The 22073-nt window shown below is 29.2% G+C and overlaps 1 long non-coding RNA gene across 1 annotated transcript; it reads right to left on the bottom strand.

Annotated features, from left to right (window-relative positions):
- Positions 1 to 7870: 7870 nt before the first annotated feature.
- Positions 7871 to 20145, bottom strand: LOC147812709 (uncharacterized). The gene is made up of 2 exons (XR_015432250.1): positions 19806 to 20145; positions 7871 to 8072 (listed from the first exon to the last, which is right to left on the bottom strand). It is a non-coding gene; the product is annotated as an uncharacterized LOC147812709 (long non-coding RNA).
- Positions 20146 to 22073: the final 1928 nt, after the last annotated feature.

Here is a 22073-nt window from a genome sequence, read left to right as displayed (position 1 = left end):
GATGGTTAAATAATAATAAATAATTAAACAAAATGTAGTTGAACTTTAACGTAATAATTAAAAACACCAACTGAAAATTACACAGTAAATACACACATGTCACTACGAAGACAAAGCTGAGTCCAAACTGAAGTACAAACAGAAAAATAACTACACTCGAATCTTTACCAGTGCAATGACAACAAATTACGATCAGATCAACCCCGACGCATGGCGTGTTCAAAGTGTGCAGCGCACAAAGGCACCGTATCACAAAGACGCCGAAAAAGAAGCTTTCATTTAATTTTTTTTATTATTCTGTTATAAAAATAATATGCCGATTCGCCTAGCCTAGCTTGATTATGCTTCCGTATTGTATGTGTAAGCTGTAAGGCGACGCGGCGTCTGGGTACTTATAATCACTAAGTTATCTTGCAAACACTGACGCCGGCGGCCAGACATCAATGTCGAACGTTCAGTTGAAAATCGAGGAGCGCGTTGTATTTATTATTTTAAATGCTACTTCCATATTTTCATTTATAGGCCCTACATAACAGTTTTGCATTGCCACTTTTTTAAAAAAATAGTTATAATAAAACTACAATAGTATTTTGTATGATTTTTATTTGTATTTATATTTGTACGTAGTGTGTATACTAATTTTAAAATTTTATTTATAATGATTGAAAAGTATCAGATCTTTGCGACCCCCTTTCAGTAGTCTCGCGCAGGGCTAAAGAGAATAGAAGGGCTGGTTCACTCCTTTGAAGTATCTCTTGCCGCGCCGATCCTCTGACGTCACTCTAGTGACGTCACTTTGGCGCAAAGCTCGCACTTTTACTTCAAGAACGGAGCGTTTGGCCTTACTAGCTCTAACTAATATTGGATCATTTCTTTTTGCGAGATATTCTAAGACATTTGTTATTTTCTATAATGACTTTCCTCAGTTTTTGCAGTGAATTTACAAGAATTTAAAACTATTATCGAAATGCCAGTTTGCGCGATTGCAACTTGCAAAAATTCTGATATAAAAACAAAAGGAAAAAGTATAATTTTTCGCGTGTTCCCTAAAGTAAATGAACAACTATGTAAAGAATGGATTCCGAAATGACACAGTTAATATAAAACCGCAATACGTTTATTCTGTCGTAAAGAACTTTTATAAAAATTCATTATCTAAATAGAAACCGCCTCGCTACTTCATAAAGAAAGGCAGGTGAAAAGAATTAAAAAATGGATAAAGTCAAAGAAAATTAAAATGTAAGTAAAAAGTATAAATAAAATATATAGTATATAGTTGAAATTCTCCTAATTTCATAACATATTTTTTAATGTAGTTATTCTAAATATTTATGATTTTTTTTAAAAATTATAGTCTCTTCAATTTAAATATCTATATATTATATCATCGTAAATTTAAATGTCTATAAACAATTGTAAAATTTCTGATGTCATTATGAACCTAAATTATTATTTTGTTTCAGTAATTAGCGTTTAAGGTTGATGTTTCCTAATGATTAAGTATGAACAACTTGCTATTAACGACATATTTTAAAATCAGGGATTCTAAATTTAACTTAACTTATCTTTATAAAAGAATATGTAGATAAAAAAAGTGTCGATATATGCCTCCATTTTTCTTAATAGTTAAAGTTAAAACTGAACTTTTTAAAATAAAGTATTTATCGTGTCATTTTCACCAACTAGCAAAACATTTTTATAAGTTTAAAATGGTATTTTTTTAATATAATAACCAAGAAAGTTTTTTTTGAACTATGTTTATGAACGGAAATAATGTGTTAATTACGTAAAGTTTGATGGCTAATAACCAGAAGAAGTCTAACTTATTTTTACAAGAGAAAGATGCAAAGTTATCATATCTTTGCTTGCGATCTCCGAGATCTGTAGACACAGTGACGTCATGAGGAGGGAAATCGTAGCTTCAGCTCTAAGAGCGGAGTGAACTAGCCCTTGTATTCTCTTTAGCCCTGAGTCTCGCGACCCCCCTGGGGGTCGCGACCCACAGTTTAAGAAACCCTGCTCTAAACCATGATCCGTCTACCATTGAAGATATTTTACGTCAGCACTGTGGTCGGTTCAAGTCGGATGCGAAATTCGTTTCGACCAGTCATCGTTGGGATTCGAACCCGGTTCACCTCATTGGAAGGAGAATGCTCCACCCCCTGAACCATCACGGCTCTAGGTAAATGATTGGTGAACGTCTTATAAAGCTACTTAGCTTCCTTGAAGCTGGGTATATACTTTAGCTGCGAGCTGTCAATCTCATGACCAGCTAAAGAGGGGTTCGAATCTCAGCGCTGACACCACAATATTTACTCCATTCCTCCAGCACATGAGGAGTTTCTACTGTCTTGCACTTTTCATATACATGGTTAGGTTAAATAATTTTGTCCGAACGTCATACTTACAATAAATACATTGTCATTTACACACATCTGGAACCAAAGCAATCAATCTGGAGCTCTCATATAGCTCTAGGCACCTTTAGTTTTTTTTCCTATTTTCATTATTTTAAATTTTTTAGGCTTAACATTAAAAAAAAAATTCTTTCGTGTTTTTAATACTGATTTTTTTATTTTATTTACAGACAATTTTCGCCTTTCAGAAATATTTTATTTAATTTTGTTTTCAATTGGGTTATGCAGTATTAATTTTCATTCTAATATTTAATAACTATATCATAAAAATCCTAATACTATCTAAAATTCGTTTTCATTTTTGCATTTAAAATACCTTGTTCCATTTTATAAAATAAATTTTAAATGAAGTTATGAAATTCAAAAAAACGCATAAATAAATAGTAAAAATGCTGAAGCCTTAGCGGAGGTAGAACTTTAGCTCATTATCTAAGTGCGAAACTGGAGCATCAAAAACTGATCGGCTCCCTGGTCATTCCTATGATGTGGTAGATATAAAAGCATTATCTCATTCTAAAATAAACAGATAATAAACTGTTTTTGCCCCATGTTTTATTTATTCAAAATAAACACATGATGATCCAAAGGAAGATAAGGTACACTTTGGACTAGGTATGAATGAACAACGCGAAGATATCTAAAAAAAAATAGCAATAGGTTTTTTTTTTAACAGAAAATTGCCATTATTTGCTCCTTATCCTCTGTGTTAATATATCTTCTATGCTTTATTTATGCAGAGTAATCTCTCGGTAGTGATCACTCCCGCATTAAAATGGTCGTTGATGTAGGTGGGTCGTTCTTAGAAGTTACCTCCATTGACTTCAAAAATATTATCAAAGGTACATGATTTATCGCAAATGATATTAATTTTTGTCATTTTCTTGGTGCGGCAATGCCACTTCTGTTCGCGTCATGAAAAGACGGATCGATGACTGAAATTTAGTGAATATGAAATTGATCCCAACTGATATAAAAACGTGTAAAAACAAATGTACCAATTTTGTATGATCAAGTTAAGTAAATAAACAACTACGTTTTTTTTTTTCCTTCTAATTTTATATCATGAAAATTAGTTAGCTTTAAAAGGTGAGAAGAGGTTGATTTATTTGAAATGCTTGTTTCTTCTAAAAAACTTTTTTCCTAATTCAACTTTCCACTCTAAAAGTAAATCACTGATAGCATCATCTTTCGTGCACTTTGACTGCAACATGAGACTGTATCGTCAAAAAGCGATCTCTAAATAAGAGTCTCACACAAATATTTTGAATACATTTTAATCTAGTTAAATTTTCTGTTTTTATATTTTTTCGTGTTTCCTTATTTGACCTTTTCCACATTTGGTGCAGTTGTTTTCCCGGTAGCTGGAAGAGGTTTTAATGATCTCTCTTAAAGGTTTTCTTCAACACTAAGTCTATGGAAAAAATTCCGTGCCTCCCCAAGGTGATCGCAAATAGAGGTGGTCTATTCCTGGAGGTTTCACGTAATTACATAACGTGTCTCAAATAAGGAGATTAAAAAAAAAAAAACAATCATTCACTGAATGATTAACAGAACAATCGTGTTTGGCTTTTAAAAAAGTGATTTGATTTCAGACATTCTGCGAAGTTGACGTAAAGGAGTCTCGTAATATCATAAATAAAAGGTAATTATATTGGCAACCACCAGTCTTTTGAAAGACTACAATACAGGGTTATTCATAATTCCCTTAGCCTGTAAGGGCCATTTTTCTTTACTACAACTGGTTTCAGTGGTACATGTTACTGCCATCTACCGGCAACTACTTAAATTAAAACTTGAATACTTTCGAAATAATTTCAAATGTTCTTTTTTGCCATATTCGTCTTCTTTTTTATTTTATTTTAACGCTTCGAAACCCCGGAGGGAATTATGAATAACCCTGTAAAGATATTTCACTGTTTTTTCATTCTCAAGACTGAATGATTTCGTATCAAAATCTTCTGCATTCCACAAAGTCTTTCATTGTGAATCTTCTATGAAAAAAAAAACTTTTGAGTGTTCAACATTTGTACCATAATAACCTTATGTAATAGTTTTCCTTTCTAATTGAATAGAACACTGTATCAATCATTCATTTTATTTATGAAGATTCAGAAAAGAATCATGCAAATTTCGCAAAAAAAATATAGGTAATTCATTTTTATTTCAAATTTTCTCCTGGATCAATTTTAAAACTTTTCCAGTTTTCGATTCTTAAATAAAAACACAGTAAGTTTTAAAAAATTATTTTTTGCAGTTAGGTTTCCGGTTAACGGGGCCCTGCTGAAGTGAGATTTCTGTGACAAAAAAAAATTATGACTTATACCACCATTTTCTAATACACTGGTTATCATAAATTAAGGAAAATTCACAAAAATCGCGATAACTCAAGAAATTACACATGGAATTTTATGAAACTTACCCACAATATACAACACATAGTAAGGTATTAAACAACATAAAAAGAAATTATCAGACATTAATAGTAGTATAGAAATTAGCACATGTATAAAATAAACAAATTGGAAGTATCGGTTTGCAATAGAAAAAGTACCTTTAATATGGAATATGATTGCCTCTAGAAGCAATACAGCACAAACAGCGATGTGTGATGCTTTCAATTATGCGGTCTATCAGTTCAATAGGAAGTGAGAGCCATTGCTCTTGTAAAGCAGTTGCAAGCGTGGCAAGGGTCTGAGGGGGCGGATTGATGGCAGATACACGCCTCCCTAGAGCATCCCAAACGTGCTCGATAGGATTCAAGTCCGGGGATCGAGCTGGCCACTCCATGCGAGTAATTGTTTCCTGTTGAAGATAATCATCAACAATGCGAGCTCTGTGTGGTCTTGCATTATCGTCCTGTAACAGGAAGCAATCACCAATTGCCCCGGCATATGGGCGCACATAAGCATCAAGGATGTTGTCTCGATAAACCTGAGTATTCACGGTTCCCCTTGGAAAGACATGGAGGTATGTGCGCCCTCCTAAGGATATGCCTCCCCAAACACAGACACTGCCTCTTCCGTATGCATCTCTTTCACGGATGTTTGATGGATGATAACGGGTCCCAGGTTCTCTCCATATCAAATAACGTCTACTGTCACTTTCTAGACTAAACCTGGACTCATCCGTAAAGAGAACAGGCCTCCATTGATCTGACGTCCAGTGGACATGTTGTCGGGCCCACTGCAAACGGTCTCTCCTATGGCGTGATGTGAGCGGCACGCAAATGGCTGGTCGTCTCGCATACAGACCACCTTCGTGGAGCCTTCTGCGCACAGTTGACGTTGACACCAACCTTCCGGTGGCTGCAGCAAGAGAGGATCTAAGATGTGTCGGAGTAGCGGTTCTATTCCTGCGTGCACTTAATGTCAAATATCGGTCATCGGCACTGGTCGTAACAGTTGGCCGTCCTTGACTGAACCTCCTAGATGCCGAATCTGTGGTTTGAAATTGCCTCCAAAGTCTATGAACCACAGATGGACTCACATTTAGCCATCTGGCCACTTCTGATTGACTCTGCCCTGCCTCTAGTCTCCCGATGGCTCTCCATCGTAGTTCTTCAGGCAAATGATGCCTAGAGGTCATTATTACGAATTGGCTATCTCAGATTTTCAATGTCGCAATCACAGTAAAATTTGTGTGCTTTCTCTCAAACTTGGACTTTTATGCTCCAGGCAGATGACGTAAGCCGAGTGCAGCGCCACTAATTTGCATATTGCAATTTTACTCAGCTACTCTTAGTGGACAACATATGCAAATTTTGCACGGTTTGGCTTACTTTTGAAAGAGTTATCGCTATTTTTGTGATTTTTCCTTAATTTATGATAACCAGTGTAGTATAGGTTCCCTAATATGGAAATATTAATAAAAACTAACTGCAATCATAAAATTGCAAGAATCAAGCAGGCTGACTCTAGACTAGTTTAGAAATTAATGTTACGGGAGCAGCAATAACTCAACGACTAAACACATTGAAATGTTATTGTCAAAGACTCGTGTTTCATTTTCAGTGTAGGCTTAAAGTTTTAGATCCATGGGTTGCAGTTTAACTGATAAGTAAATAAGGCTTCACTGTCATAATCATGCAATTGCAGAGCTGCCAACTTAAAAGTTGTAGCGCTTGCTGTTATTTAAGGTGGTAGTTAAATATTAAAGTAAACATAGGTCCTTAAAGTTTCTCCAATATTATACATAATATATACCTTTCAACTATTAACATAAAGTGTTGGTCAAAATCTTTTTAAATGAAATGCTAAAACACATCTGTTAGCACTATAAATATTTAAGAAAAATCTCAGACTAAAGGCAGAGAAGTTGAAAGGTCTGTGGTTGTCATTAAATTGTTGAGTCCTAACCTTCATCACCATGTTGGCATACAATGGGCTGCAGTAAGAATGCTTTGCTTTTATGCCTAAACTACAATGCAGTGAAAAACAATGCCTGATGCGACTTTTCCAATAAATGTCTTTGTATTATTTATGTGGTTTTATTCTTTATTTATTTTGCTTATTTTCTTGATGAATATAGCAAAGAAAAAGTTATTTTTACAATTTTAAAGTAATATTAGAAAAATAGAAAAGGTAGTAGTAATCTGTAATGTAAAGCCAAACTAAAAATTCCTTATTTAAACTATTAGCAAATGTTGATGCATGCCTTTAAATTATCTTAGTGCAAAACATTTGAATTAAAATTAGTTCATTTAAATCTTTATACTAAAAAAAATTTTTTTTTTTAAAGAAACAATTCTACACTATGTGGTGCAGCAGCCTATGAAGGTTAAAAGCCTACTGTGCTCATCCCAGTTTTTGTGACTAAGTTCTGGAGCAAATGTTCCAGTTGGGTGGTCAGCCAAGAGTGGAAATTCCCAATGTTTGATACTCATTCAGGGTTCCCACTCAATTTCAGAAAAAAAAAATTCTTCTACCTTTCCGGATATTTCAGAAAAAATTCACATCATATTTTATCTATAGCATGCAATTTTTGATCAGAAATAATTTTATGGGACTAAGATAGCCTTATTATTAGGCACTGGACTATCGTTCATGAGAACGGGAGTTCGAATCCTGCCGGGCAAAGACTCCCTGTGTAGTAAATGATGATTAGTGCACTTCAAATCTGTCGGGTCACAACATCTTCTATGTCCTCATTATAAAATATACCTCTGGGAGTACTGAATTGGAGATTAATTGTTCTCTGTTTCAGGTTGAAATTACAATTTGTTGACATCTTCAACCTCCATGCTATAAAAACCTTTTTCTAAAACCCAGAAACAAATAATCACTTTTATATCCTTTTTTTTGTTACAATAAAAGGGATGAATTTAAATATGATGATGAGTTACTCAAAGGATGAATTAAAATGAACACCGCATAATATTCAAACAAACAAAATTAAAAAAAAAAATTATCTCTCATTTGCAAATAAATTGAGTCATTAATAGAAAGTCACTTTAATTCAAGCAATAAAGAAATCAAAAATTTAATAAATATCTTTTTTACATAAATATTTCACAATACACAATCTGTGGTCAAAAGTCGTATTCTTCTCATCAGGCAATATCTTGACATCTGACTTGTTTGCATCGTTCCAAATGTGTCATTCTCATCAGCTTCAATACAAAAGTTATTTTTTTCATATAACGACTTTTCCACAAGGCTATAAATAGTTAAAAATTTGAAATTTTACAAGAATAAAAGTAAGTAATCATTAATTCAATAATGGTGAAAATAAAGATCTAAAAATAGAGAAAGATTTTTCTTTTCATTTTTGAAAGATATAGAATAATTTTCAATATAAAAAGAACCTTAAACTTGTGTTAATTTCTCATCAAATATAAAAAACTGGATAATCAAAATACTAAGTATAAAAAAGTTATTAGTATAAACCAAAGTCAAACAAAATTTTCAGATAATTGTATATACCTTGCACTTTCATGTTGCTTCAATTTTATGACATAAAAATAAAAAAGAGTAAAGAATATTTTTGGAGGAACAGACAAAATTATTCACAGTAAGAGTAGGGGTAATTTCCTAAGCATATTTGAAGATTTCCTAAAAGTCAACAGAGATTTTTTTTTTTAAATATTGAAATCAGCAGACACAAAATTAGGATGAAAATTTTAATTTTCTTTAATTCATTTGAATATATTATAAATAAAATTTAAAGAAATTAGGAAACTTTTATTTATTTATTTGAGGAATTTCCGAAATTTACATAAAATATGATTTTGAGTTCAATTGTATATCTAATATAAAATGTTTGCTTGATATATATATATATATATATATATATATATATATATATATATATATATATATATATATATATATATATATATATATATATATATATATATATATATATATATATATATATATATATATACATATATATACATATATATATACATATATAGATATATATACATATATATACATATATATATACATATATATATATATATATATATATATATATATATATATATATATATATATATATATATATATATGTATATATATATATATATATATATATATGTATATATATATATATATATATATATATATATATATATATATATATATATATATATATATATATATATATATATATATATATATATATATATATATATATATATATATATATATATAAGACCATGCTCAATTTTTGGAATATTTACAAGACTATTCTCCGCGGAATCCTAAATGAAGGTGAGAATAAGAAGATTGTGCTGTTAGACTTATATAGTTTGTCTACAGTAAGAACTCCCCCCGCCACAAAGTCTGAAGCCATCTGTTGCTATGGAAACAAGAAAAGCGTATTTCAGGGAGGGTAGCTCCTCTCCTAGAGAGCTGACACAATAGACCGAAGAAAAAGATTCCCTTTCTCTTGCCGACACAAGCCAAAACCTGTCCTAAACAGTGACTCTAAACCCCTACTGAGAATAGTTATAGCTACCATAGCACCATATTATAATTACCATAGTCACTACTATGGTTTCAGACAAAATGCTAGTGAACTATAAGTTGTACTGAAATGCCAGCATCAAAAATACAAAAGTAATAACTAATCAGAGTTTTAAATGAAGGAGTACATAAAACAAATTAAACAGTTAGCCGGAAAGCATTGATTTAAAAAATGGTTCTTAATGTGGGGAATGAATCATTAAAAATAATGTTGCTCTAGAACAGAGGATCGGAACGTCTTTCTACAGCAGCAGGGTGTGTTGAAATGATAATAATATTTGTTTTCTTGGAAAGATGCGTCTTTTATGAAAGAGCAAAATACTCAGCATTTATTCCATTTCAATGATGATTTAATTTCCATTAGAACAATACAGTACAACCTTACAACAACATAGAATTCAATACAACTTAGCATTCACAAATAGCGCAATTCTAAGATGTATATATTACTTAATTCTATATATTCATAAAAAATAGTATAATTAGGTATATATTTACTATAAAATAAAAAAAAAATCAATACCTAGGCAAATTTTAAAAAATATACGACACTGAAATTTTATACTTTATTGTGAACCAGATAAAATTGTATCGACTTTTTGGAATCAATGTTTTAATTTTTGGTTAAATTAGAATGAACTCTTATTACCTTTTCAGAGAACTACATTTAAATCACTAAAAATATTTTCTCACAGCACTTCAGATTTGAGTTTATGCTCTTTTGTTTTCCTATACGGTCTATACTTTTCCATGTTTGCATTGTTTTAGAAATGGTCTCAAGGAGTATAAAAGAATTATCGTAGATTAGTTGCAAAATGCAAAAATTCTTTACTCTTGGTAGTTAAGAAAAATAACGTATTTTAAATAGATTGTTATGAAAATTCTTAAAAACCATAATTTAGATCCTTATTTTGTCCATGAAATCATAATAGTTATGAAGAAATTATAATGGTTGGCACCTCTGAGAACAGCACAGGAATGTGATGTTATTTTTCAACATTTGTTTTGGTGCCTGTTGATGGTAATCACTATTTAGAAAGAATAGCTGTGAACAAATCGTGTAAATATTTTCAAAAATACATTCATATTCAATACCAAGATCAAAGAAAAATCATATGAATCTGAATCTGTTGCTGAAAAATTTAGTGTTAAGGGATTTGTACAGCATTGAGTAAAAGAATGGTTCAATCCTCTTCTCCCAATAAAGATATCTCAACACATTTATCTTTAGCACAACTTTATATTTTATTTTATAACTAGCATTGAGAAGTTAACCCAGTTTCAGGTTTACAACCATCAATGCTTAACTACGTTTTCTTTTAAATTTTGAACCCAACCCAGAAGTCAAGACAACTCCAGGATCAAACATTGGGACTAACCAACCCTCGTAATGGTAAACACAATTTTTGCACAGGACTTCCTTTATAACCCAAATATAGAGGTACTGTGCTTCAGAAGATATCATTTTCCATACTTGTAAAATATTTTCTTGACAGTGTATTGACAGATATATCTAGTCCATCAAATTGAGAGAGAAAAAGTAACTAAAAATAAAATTCCTTAAAAAAGACAATATTTTACAAGGTCTAACAAGCAAATACACTACATTAGAGAATAAAAGGAAGATAGTAAATATACAAGTACAAAGTAATAGCAATCATGTATGTTCACCTTTAAGACAAGTCTAAATATTTTTAGACGTAAAAATAACTAGTAATGCATATTTTTTCAAAACATATTTTACATTTTTGTTAAAAAAATATAATTAATATGTTTTAAAACTAAATAAATAACAATAAAAACCAAATTGAAGAGAATTTAACTGTTTCAAAGATCATTTGACTTAATATAGCTTAATTGGTATATTGTATCATTACAAAGTTTTAAAATTAAAATATTAGAACATAAAATGATTACATAGAACATATGAAAACAGAGCATTGAACATAAAATGAGAACATAAAAAAAGAAATTAAATAAATTTTTTTATCTAAAATTTTCTTCTTCAAATACAACATTAAAGTGTTAATACTAGCATTTAAATCTTTCAATTGAAATTGTGAAAGCTAGGGAACTAAGTCAACTTGTAGCTGTCTCATACTAAGAGAAGAGCCTGAAAAGAATATACAGGGTGTCTATAAAAGAACTCCGGGGTTTTAAAAATTCATATCTCACTAACTATAAAAGATAGCAAAATTTAGTCGATTTCTCTGAAAAGAGTAGCTCAAAAAGTTTTACTCATACCAATTGGGAATGTTTGTATCAACTGTTGGCGGCGCTGCAGGGCGTTGACCTTGAAATGGCGTCACGAAATTTTAAATGATGGCGACTCCGCAACAAAAGGCTCAATGTGTTATTTGGCTCATAGAAACGAAGTCTTTAGTTACCGTACAAAGAAACTTTCGACGTAACTATGGTTTTAACCCGCCTTCTGACAAAAACATTCGTCAATGGTTCAGTGCATTTAAGGAAACAGGAAGTGTTTTGAAGCAAAAGTCGCCGGGTAGGCCGAGTGTGTCTCAAGAGAAAGTGGACAGAATCTGAGCTTCATGCCTTCGAGGCCCTAAGAAATCGTTGACAAGAGTTGGGATTACCAAGATCTCAGGGAACGAATAGTCAATTGTGTGGCAACCGTCCCCCCCAGACATGCTCGCCAGGACATGGGAAGCGGTAGAATACCGTTTAGACGTCTGCCGTGCCACTAACGGGGCTCATATAGAACTTTACTAAGTGTTAAAAAAAACTTGATAATGTAAGCTTTTCAGTCATGTATAAAACATGTATGTATGTTTTTTATTTCATTAAAATATTTTGCCTCAAAACCCCGGAGTTCTTTTATAGACACCCTGTATAATACACTTCATAAGCTACAAAAAATCCAAGTTGTCTAATAAAATATAAATTAAAAAGTAATCAACATTTCTTAATCATAAATACCCATTTGAAAAACATATAAATGTAAATTTTGAATATTTTAGATGGATCCAGGAATCTAGCATAGAATTTCCCAAGTTTGAAAAAGTTAAAGCTGCCCAGAAAGATCAATCTTTCCTTACAATGAAAATTAATTCCAGAAATATTTTATCTGAGAATTTAAAGATATAGTAACTGTTAGGATATTTTAAAAGATTTTGAGCATAATGAAACTTTAAAAGCAAATTATGTTATTTATGCCCATATAAATTTTATATCAACTATAATGCACAGAAGATTTAGTAGATTTTGAATGAGTTTTGGTTCCATTTTGAATTGAGGCACTATGACATAGTATCGGTTTCAATAGTAGAAAAAATAAAACTAATTTTTTTTCCAAGAAAAAAAAACTATTTTGAGAGAATTTAATGAATATTTTCAAGCAAGGAAGTATTGACTGTAATATTATCAAAACAAAAATAACAAAATGCCTATCACAAAACGACAATTAACCTTCAACCACTCACATAAGTACCGTGAAGTTCAGATACTTAACATTAGACAGCCTTTGTAAGCACTTTGGGTTTATAATTTTGCTTTCCTGAAAAAAAAGGGGGAGCTAACAAAGTAACTATCAAAATAAAGTTTAACCTCTGAAAGCATGCTTTACAGATTTTTGCAACTGCCTTTGCTGTAAGGTAAAAAAAATAATAATAAAAAAATGAAAGCAGATGTAAAATTACATATTACTAAATTTGGCAAATAATCTTCATTTATACCTTAGAAAAACTTTCATAAAACTGAGGTTTGTGCCGTGCCCTCCACCTCCTATTATTCACAGAGAATAAATTGAACATGAGACCTCTAAATGCCAAAGACACCATATAATCATTTGAATATATGGTGTATATATATATATATATATATATATATATATATATATATATATATATATATATATATATATATATATATATATATATATATATATATATATATATATATATATATGTATATATATATATATGTAAGTTCAAAATGAAGAATAAAACAAAGAAAAATTATAGACATATGAAAAAAAGGGGTGGGAAATAATAAGTAAAAAAAAAAACAACAAACAATATTTTATTTAAGAAAAAAAAAAAAGTGAAATGTTAATTAAAAAACCGGAAAAAAAAGATATAATCTTTTCTTCAGCCCACACGATTATATCCGCAAAACAGAGTGCTTTCTGATATTGTATCAATAAAGCCAAAGCAAAATATATTAATACAATAGTGTGAGGAGCACTCAAAAATTTTTATAAAATAACTACGTAAAAATAGATCATAAAAAGTAAATATAACATGTAAAAACAGATAATAAAATAAAATAAAAAGAAAAAATAAAATAAAAATAAAAAACATTAAAAAGGGGGGACTATAAAGCGAGTAGCAAAATCATAACAACTTACTTGGACAGTTATTTTTCAAGAATGATTTAAAAATGTTTTCGCAGAAAGATTGCCAGATTACAAAATATGAAAACAAAAGATGAAAACAAAAGCGCAAATTGAGTGTAACAAAAGGGTTCTAAAGTGTCGTTCTTACTGCACTGCTGAAGTGATTTGTTATTCTGAGTTTTGATTTGTTAGTTACCAAGGATGGGCCCGAAATGGATGTGCACAAGGTAATATTATACTGGATAATTTTAAAAATTGATCATAAATAGTTTTAGAAGATAGATGTTTATTTAAGAAAAAATATAAAATAGAAAAGAGAAACATAAATTGCCTGCTTTGTAAATAATTTTAGCCGCGGATTTGCACGATATGGATTAGTACATAGAAAAATTATTTAAATTATCAAAGAAAAAATTTTAATAGATAATTTTTAACACGGATTTGCCCGAAATGGATTTGCACATGGAAAAATTAACAAAGAAAAAATTTTAGCTGATAATTTTAACCACGGATTTGCCCGAAATGGATTTGCACATGGAATTGTATAAATTAATAAAGAAATTTTTAGCAAACAATTTATCCACGGATTTGCCCGAAATGGATTTGCACATGGAAAAACTGTATAGATTAACAAGGGAAATTATTTAGCAAAGGAATTTTTAGTAAATAATTCTAACCACGGATTTGCCCGAAATGGATTTGCACATGGAAAGATTAACAAAGAAAAAATTTTAGTACATAATTATAGCCACGGATTTGCCCGAAATGGATTTGCACATGGAAAAATTACATAAATTAACAAAGAAATTATTTAGTAAATAATTTTGGCAATGAATTTTGGCCTGAAATGGATTTGCACATGGGAAAATCATAAAAAGTAACAAAAAAAATGTTTAGAAAATATATCCACCAAAATATACGATTAATTCAATGATTTTATATAAAATTTTATTACATTAGTTGGGTATCCATTGTTTTTTATCAGATTTTGAAAGAGTTTATCGATTTGTATTTTGGATAAATAAATATTACTACATATTCTTTTAATTCTGTTCATTTCATTAAAAGTGGTATTTAAATAGATGCTCCTAGAAACATTAGAATTCCAAGTAACTAGTTTATTAATATTAAAATTAAAATCATTTCTTTTATCGTATAAATCAACAAAGCAGATATTTTCAACTTTCATAATACTCAAATCCAAAAAATTGAAATTAATATTATCATCATGATTACGAAGTAAGATTAATTCCTCAGGGTATATATCACTCAATAAAACAGTAAAATCTTGGAAATTAAAGATAATTAAGTCATCAATATATCTAAAAACAAATTTAATACTCAGAGTAAAATTTTTTTCATAATAATGCAAAAATAAGTTAGCTAAGAGAGATGAATAATTAGATCCCTGTGGTATTCCATTAATTTGAAGAAAGATATCCCTTCCATTGTAAAGATAATTACTAAAAAGACAAAAATTAATCAGAATTTCCCAATAATCAAAATCGCAACAAAGGATATTTTTAAAATCATGGTAATAATTCAAAAGGACATCTTTTAGTTTAGAAAGGGGAATGCTATTGAAAAGATCCTGGAAATCAAAAGTCGCAATAGAATTAATTTTATTATGTTTAATGAAATCTAAAATCGGTAATTAATCGTATATTTTGGTGGATATATTTTCTAAACATTTTTTTTGTTACTTTTTATGATTTTCCCATGTGCAAATCCATTTCAGGCCAAAATTCATTGCCAAAATTATTTACTAAATAATTTCTTTGTTAATTTATGTAATTTTTCCATGTGCAAATCCATTTCGGGCAAATCCGTGGCTATAATTATGTACTAAAATTTTTTCTTTGTTAATCTTTCCATGTGCAAATCCATTTCGGGCAAATCCGTGGTTAGAATTATTTACTAAAAATTCCTTTGCTAAATAATTTCCCTTGTTAATCTATACAGTTTTTCCATGTGCAAATCCATTTCGGGCAAATCCGTGGATAAATTGTTTGCTAAAAATGTCTTTATTAATTTATACAATTCCATGTGCAAATCCATTTCGGGCAAATCCGTGGTTAAAATTATCAGCTAAAATTTTTTCTTTGTTAATTTTTCCATGTGCAAATCCATTTCGGGCAAATCCGTGTTAAAAATTATCTATTAAAATTTTTTCTTTGATAATTTAAATAATTTTTCTATGTACTAATCCATATCGTGCAAATCCGCGGCTAAAATTATTTACAAAGCAGGCAATTTATGTTTCTCTTTTCTATTTTATATTTTTTCTTAAATAAACATCTATCTTCTAAAACTATTTATGATCAATTTTTAAAATTATCCAGTATAATATTACCTTGTGCACATCCATTTCGGGCCCATCCTTGGTAACTAACAAATCAAAACTCAGAATAACAAATTACTTCAGCAGTGCAGTAAGAACGACACTTTAGAACCCTTTTGTTACACTCAATTTGCGCTTTTGTTTTCATCTTTTGTTTTCATATTTTGTAATCTGGCAATCTTTCTGCGAAAACATTTTTAAATCATTCTTGAAAAATAACTGTCCAAGTAAGTTGTTATGATTTTGCTACTCGCTTTATAGTCCCCCCTTTTTAATGTTTTTTATTTTTTTTTTATTTTTTCTTTTTATTTTATTTTATTATCTGTTTTTACATGTTATATTTACTTTTTATGATCTATTTTTACGTAGTTATTTTATAAAAATTTTTGAGTGCTCCTCACACTATTGTATTAATATATTTTGCTTTGGCTTTATTGATACAATATCAGAAAGCACTCTGTTTTGCGGATATAATCGTGTGGGCTGAAGAAAAGATTATATCTTTTTTTTTCCGGTTTTTTAATTAACATTTCACTTTTTTTTTTTTTCTTAAATAAAATATTGTTTGTTGTTTTTTTTTTACTTATTATTTCCCACCCCCTTTTTTTCATATGTCTATAATTTTTCTTTGTTTTATTCTTCATTTTGAACTTATCTAATGAGTGCTGTTTACTTGCAGCTTAAGCGCAATAAATGTTACTTATTGTTTTTCTTAACTTTCTTAGTGTTTTCTTGTATTTATTTATTTATTATATATATATGTATATATATATATATATATATATATATATATATATATATATATATATATATATATATAAACAATCCTACAGTAGTGGAAGAGGCACTTTCAGTTTATGCCAGGGAGAAATTAAGAACCTTTTAATTTGTATTGATTATTTTGGTTCTTATTATTTATATTATGCTATAATAAAAAACTTATTATATTAGAGATTATAAAAAACTTATTTCTTGGTCCTATGTTTTTTTGCTGTAACTTTAAAAATATTCAACACAAGTAAACAAAATCTTTACAGATATTTCAGATTATTTACAAAAATATTGATTTAATATTTTAAAAAAACTTCAATAAAAACTGCTTAAGATATGAATATTTAAAGTAGTAGTTCTTTTATACAGCGCATGCACAGAAATTTAAAAAAAACACAGAATTTTGTAGTGAATTGTATTTAGCAACTAATGAAAACATTCCAATTTGAATATCTTTAAAATTAAAAAAGTTTAAAGCAATTTTCTAAGTAGTTTATGTACTTTTTAAAATAAAGCTCAAAACGATAAGGGTTTTTCCACAAGCTTCTTTGTATTATGAAACAAGATTTGTTAAAACTGACACCGGCAAAAACAGCCGAGACTACAAAAGGAAATTTGTGAAAACCCCTAATCCTTTTGTGATTTCTTTTGAGAAGTACAAAAATTACTTAGAAAATTGCTTGAAACGTTTTAAATTTTTAAGATATTGAAATACTCTTTTTCTTAGTAGCTAAATCCAATTCCTTACAAAATTATGAAGAAAAAAAAATGTTTCATTTTTTCTGCACTTGCACAGCATAAAAAAATTACTTTTTAATACTCATATTTCATGCAGTTTTTGTCAAACTTATTTCAAATTTTAAAACTATAATTTTATAATTAATTTTAAAATGTTCCAAAAATTTTGCTTAATTTTATCGATTAATTTTAAAGTGAAAAACATGAAACAAAAACATATATTTTTTATAAAAATGTCCATATTTCCAGAAATATTTAAGCTAAGTTTACAAACTTTTGTGTTGCTATTTCAAATAACAATCAAAGTAATTGATACAAGTAACAAGCTTATTTCTTGATTATCTGTCATAGGGTGCTTAAAAATACTTTGTTTTTTTTTTGTAATTTATTGTCCCTCAAATTTCTGGAAGCATTAAAATTTATTGCTAAGTAAGAAAAATCGCACGAACTAAACGCTTTTAAACTTAATAAATCATTTTCTAAGCATTTATTGAGAAATTTTAAAAAATATCAAAAACTGAAAGTGTCTTTACCATTATTTTAGGTTAGTACATATACATTAACAAACTAAATCTAATTACTTTTTTAAATCTAAGAAAATATTTAAAAAAAAGGGATTTCATTTATTTTCACATTGAGGTTAATAAAAACATTTACAACAGGAAATGCCTAATTATAACAAAACATCAGTTATCTTGATTAATATTATATGACATACTCTGTAATTTAATACCTCCGGCATGTTGAAAGATTTCATTGAAAACCAATTTAATCTTTATTATGGTTTTCTATAATCAGCTATATCACTGATTCATAACTTCTGAAGCATGATGTGTTCTATTTGTAATTCATGTCAAAATAAAAAGCAATGTGGATAATGTAAATACAAATCACAATGAATTCCTAAATTTGCTAGAATAAAAATCATGATGTGTAATTTGAAAACAATGTGAATGCAAAGCACATCGTATAATTCATAAATTGAAGGAATAAGACTAACTCTGGTTATTAGTAACTTACATGAACAGATGAGTTGTTTTTAAATATATAGAGAAATTACAAAGAAGATAGATTGGTAGAAATAAAATGAGTTCTCTTCTGTTATCAGCTGAATGAAAATGTTATGGTGATGGGAGGACAGAACAAAATAATCCTTCTATTTGATAAGCTAAAAATCTCTCTACATTTAAATAAATATAAATGATTTAGCTCTCTGATTAAACTAATTCAAGAAAATTCATATTGAGGGTAAACCATATACTAGTTATGCTAACTTACGAAAATGGAAAAAAGGAATATTCTGCTAATTTTTCAAAATTACTTAAATGAGTTTGAACCTCCCCCCCCCAAAAAAAAAGAAATGAATAAATAAAGTAAATATTAAGATTAGTTGTTCGTTAAATATTTTGAAATTTTTTTTAAAAAAGGCAAAGATTATTTAGTTTTCAGACAAAAGAGTACATACATGGCTGCAAGAAATTATAATTTTTATGTGATTAGTTTTGTGATAAGTTTTGATTGTGATATGATTTGATATGACATGATTTTTTATGATCAAGATAAATCTTTCTTTAGAAAATAACAATTAAATTAAATTTAATAACTATAAGACCAATTTGAAATTTTTAAAAAGGAAGAAAAATGTAATGCATATCTTCAGACATATGATTACGTGACTTTAAATACTCTTTATTAGATTGCTCAGAGATTTTCTTAACTAAATTAAATGGCACAGAAAAAAAATTCAACTGAAACAAGTGATTCTAAAATTAGGGAGTGGAGTACTGCAAATAAATTAAATGTCACATGACTTTCAGTCGCAAATTTTTTTTAACATGAAACAAATTGATTAAGAAACCAGAATTTGACAAGAAAGTTTCTGCAAAATTATTTCGTTAATGAACATACAACATTGAAAAAACTTCTCAATCATAGAGCCTTTGGGTATTGAAATGCTTGCATTACTTTCTAATTGAGTAACATTTGGTGGAAGAAAGTTTGGAAAAGCTAATGGGTCCTCCATTGAAATTTAAGCAAAAGTAACTATAAAAACAGAGTGTTTGTCTTTAAGAAGAGAATTATTTTGGGGGTTATTATTCCCTCTCACAAAAATTTTTGAACAGAAAGATACATTAGATAAAGAGCTTTGATCTCTATTTTTCAAAATGTTTAATTATATTATTAACAGTTTTAAAAAAGAAAGTTATACATACAATCCGTAGAGCACTCACATAATCAGCATCACTTAACCAAAGTGCACATTCAAAGTTAGCTTCAATGTCATCAATAAAGGGAATAAATTCTCTTTCAAAAAAGATAAAAGATTCGGCAGAAATAGATGTGTTATCAAACACCTCTAAAAACAATACAACACAAGATTAGAAAACACCAGTAAATGAATAAAGGCAATAATTATTAAATACAGTCATTACTGCGACCAATACATCGATTTCATAGACACAATGTTATTTTAACGTGTGTTAGAAAATCTGAATTGAACTGTATGAAATTTTTGTTTCATTTTTATAAAAAAATCACATCAAATATAGTTGTTAAAAATTTTTGCTGTTTCAAGCATTTGGTTTAAAATTAAGGAAAACATGTAAGTGCTCAGTAGTAGTAAAAATCATATTTTCAAATACAACTAAAATATCACATGTTTTCATATAAACGCAACATTTTGGTACACTTTCAATATGAAAGCTAACCTTAATTTTGATAAATATTGAATTGTTCATTCCAATATAACATGAAATCTTTGTTTAATTTTATGTAAGAAAATCACATCAAAAACAGGAGTTAAGCATTTTTGCTCTTTCAAAACAAACATTTCTTCATAGGCGAAAATTCAATGGATAGCAAAAGTTTCATGGGAGTCCACCTATTCTTTTGAGGTTAGTGCTCAAAGAACAGAGAGCATCTTGAATTCCACATGAAAGTACGAAAGAACTATCATTTCTTAACCTAGACGTAATCTATGGTAAAAAGGATGGTGGAATATCAGTTACTCTTAATTATTAAAAATTAAAAATGTGTAACGCATTATTATGTGGAGTTTTCTGCTAGCAATACATTAACAACATTAGTACATTTCTTTCATGTTTCATATATTTCTTGTTCAAAAATTGTACTTAATCTTTTTAAAAAGTGTTGTAATGAATAACTTATTTTGGAGATAAATCATGTATTCTTCTTGACTTTATTTTTGTTCAGATTTAAGAGCTTTCTGAACATATGTTATGTAGCGGAAATATATTATTATCAGCATAATATCACATGCTTAGTAGATAAATTAAAAATTTAGAATGGAGTAGATAGAATAATAATATTTTTGTCAAAATAAATTCTGCATTTATGAGTACTTAATTCTATATATTTACGATGCAGCGACTTATCGTATCTCAAAGTCCTCCATGTTCCCATAACATACCTCTGGGGGTACTGATCCAGGAGTTTCCTTGTCTTCCGGATTGGTTCAAAACGACAAGGCTGCGGTTTTGATTTTACATTAATTTTCAAAAAGTTTGCGATTCATAGAAAATGTTTTATTTCATTTTTTACAAAGATTATACAGTGCGCGAAATAAAAAAGGAGCTACTTAAAAACACTAATATTCAATCTTAATGGTTCCAGAATCTAGCTTTAAACATGTTAACAAATAAGTGCGAACCGTGGTGGGAATAGAGCGCTCCTTTCCCCAACTTGCACTGAGCGGATGTAAAATATCCTCCGTGGTAGGCAGGTCATTGATTAAAGTCTTCTTGCCGTCAGACTAACCATGGGAAATTTTCGTGCTTTTCATCGGCATGTAACGCAAATGGGAGCTAGTTTCATCAAAAAAAGTCTTCCACAAGGGTTGAATTCTCCTAATACGTACTTGATTGCACAGTCTTCTGGATTGGGTCAAAAATTTTCAGGCTACAGAATTGAATATCGTTAGTCGTAAATTCAAAATCGGGTCGACTGTTCAATGATGGATACAAAATAAAGCTATTAAGTACGGAAAATATTTTGAAGTCACAAACTCGGGCCTAAAAAGGCATTTCTCATTACTAAGCCATCATAGTTTTTCGAACGATTCGCTTTTCGTGACTCTAAAAAAATATTGGGTTACTGTAAATTGGAAGTTATAATCCCACTAGTTCAATCTGGTGCGCGGTTGAACATTAAGATCCCTTAATAATAATTTCTCTTTTTGCATATTTGTAATTTAAGGGAAATTGTTTTTCCTAGCAATTATGAAAGTTGCTTATCGATCTATAATTTGAAGCTGAAAAAAGTTTTTACAATTATTATTTTTAAATTATAAATTTAAAAATGGTAGCAAAATTTAAAATCATACTCATTTTTTTTATCATTTATATAAATACTACAACTTTAAATGACATATTTAACATTGTATTTATATAAATGATAAAGAAATGAGATTAAAAATTATGAATTCTTAAGAATCAGATTAAAACTTAAAAATTTAATTTTTT

Source organism: Parasteatoda tepidariorum, chromosome 3, assembly GCF_982258835.1.
Source record: "Parasteatoda tepidariorum strain Cologne lab strain chromosome 3, Ptep-v5.0, whole genome shotgun sequence".
In the NCBI taxonomy this organism is placed as follows: Eukaryota; Metazoa; Arthropoda; class Arachnida; order Araneae; family Theridiidae; genus Parasteatoda; species Parasteatoda tepidariorum.
The sequence above is the reverse complement of the archived record's forward strand: the minus strand, read 5'-3'. Positions and strand labels throughout refer to the sequence as shown.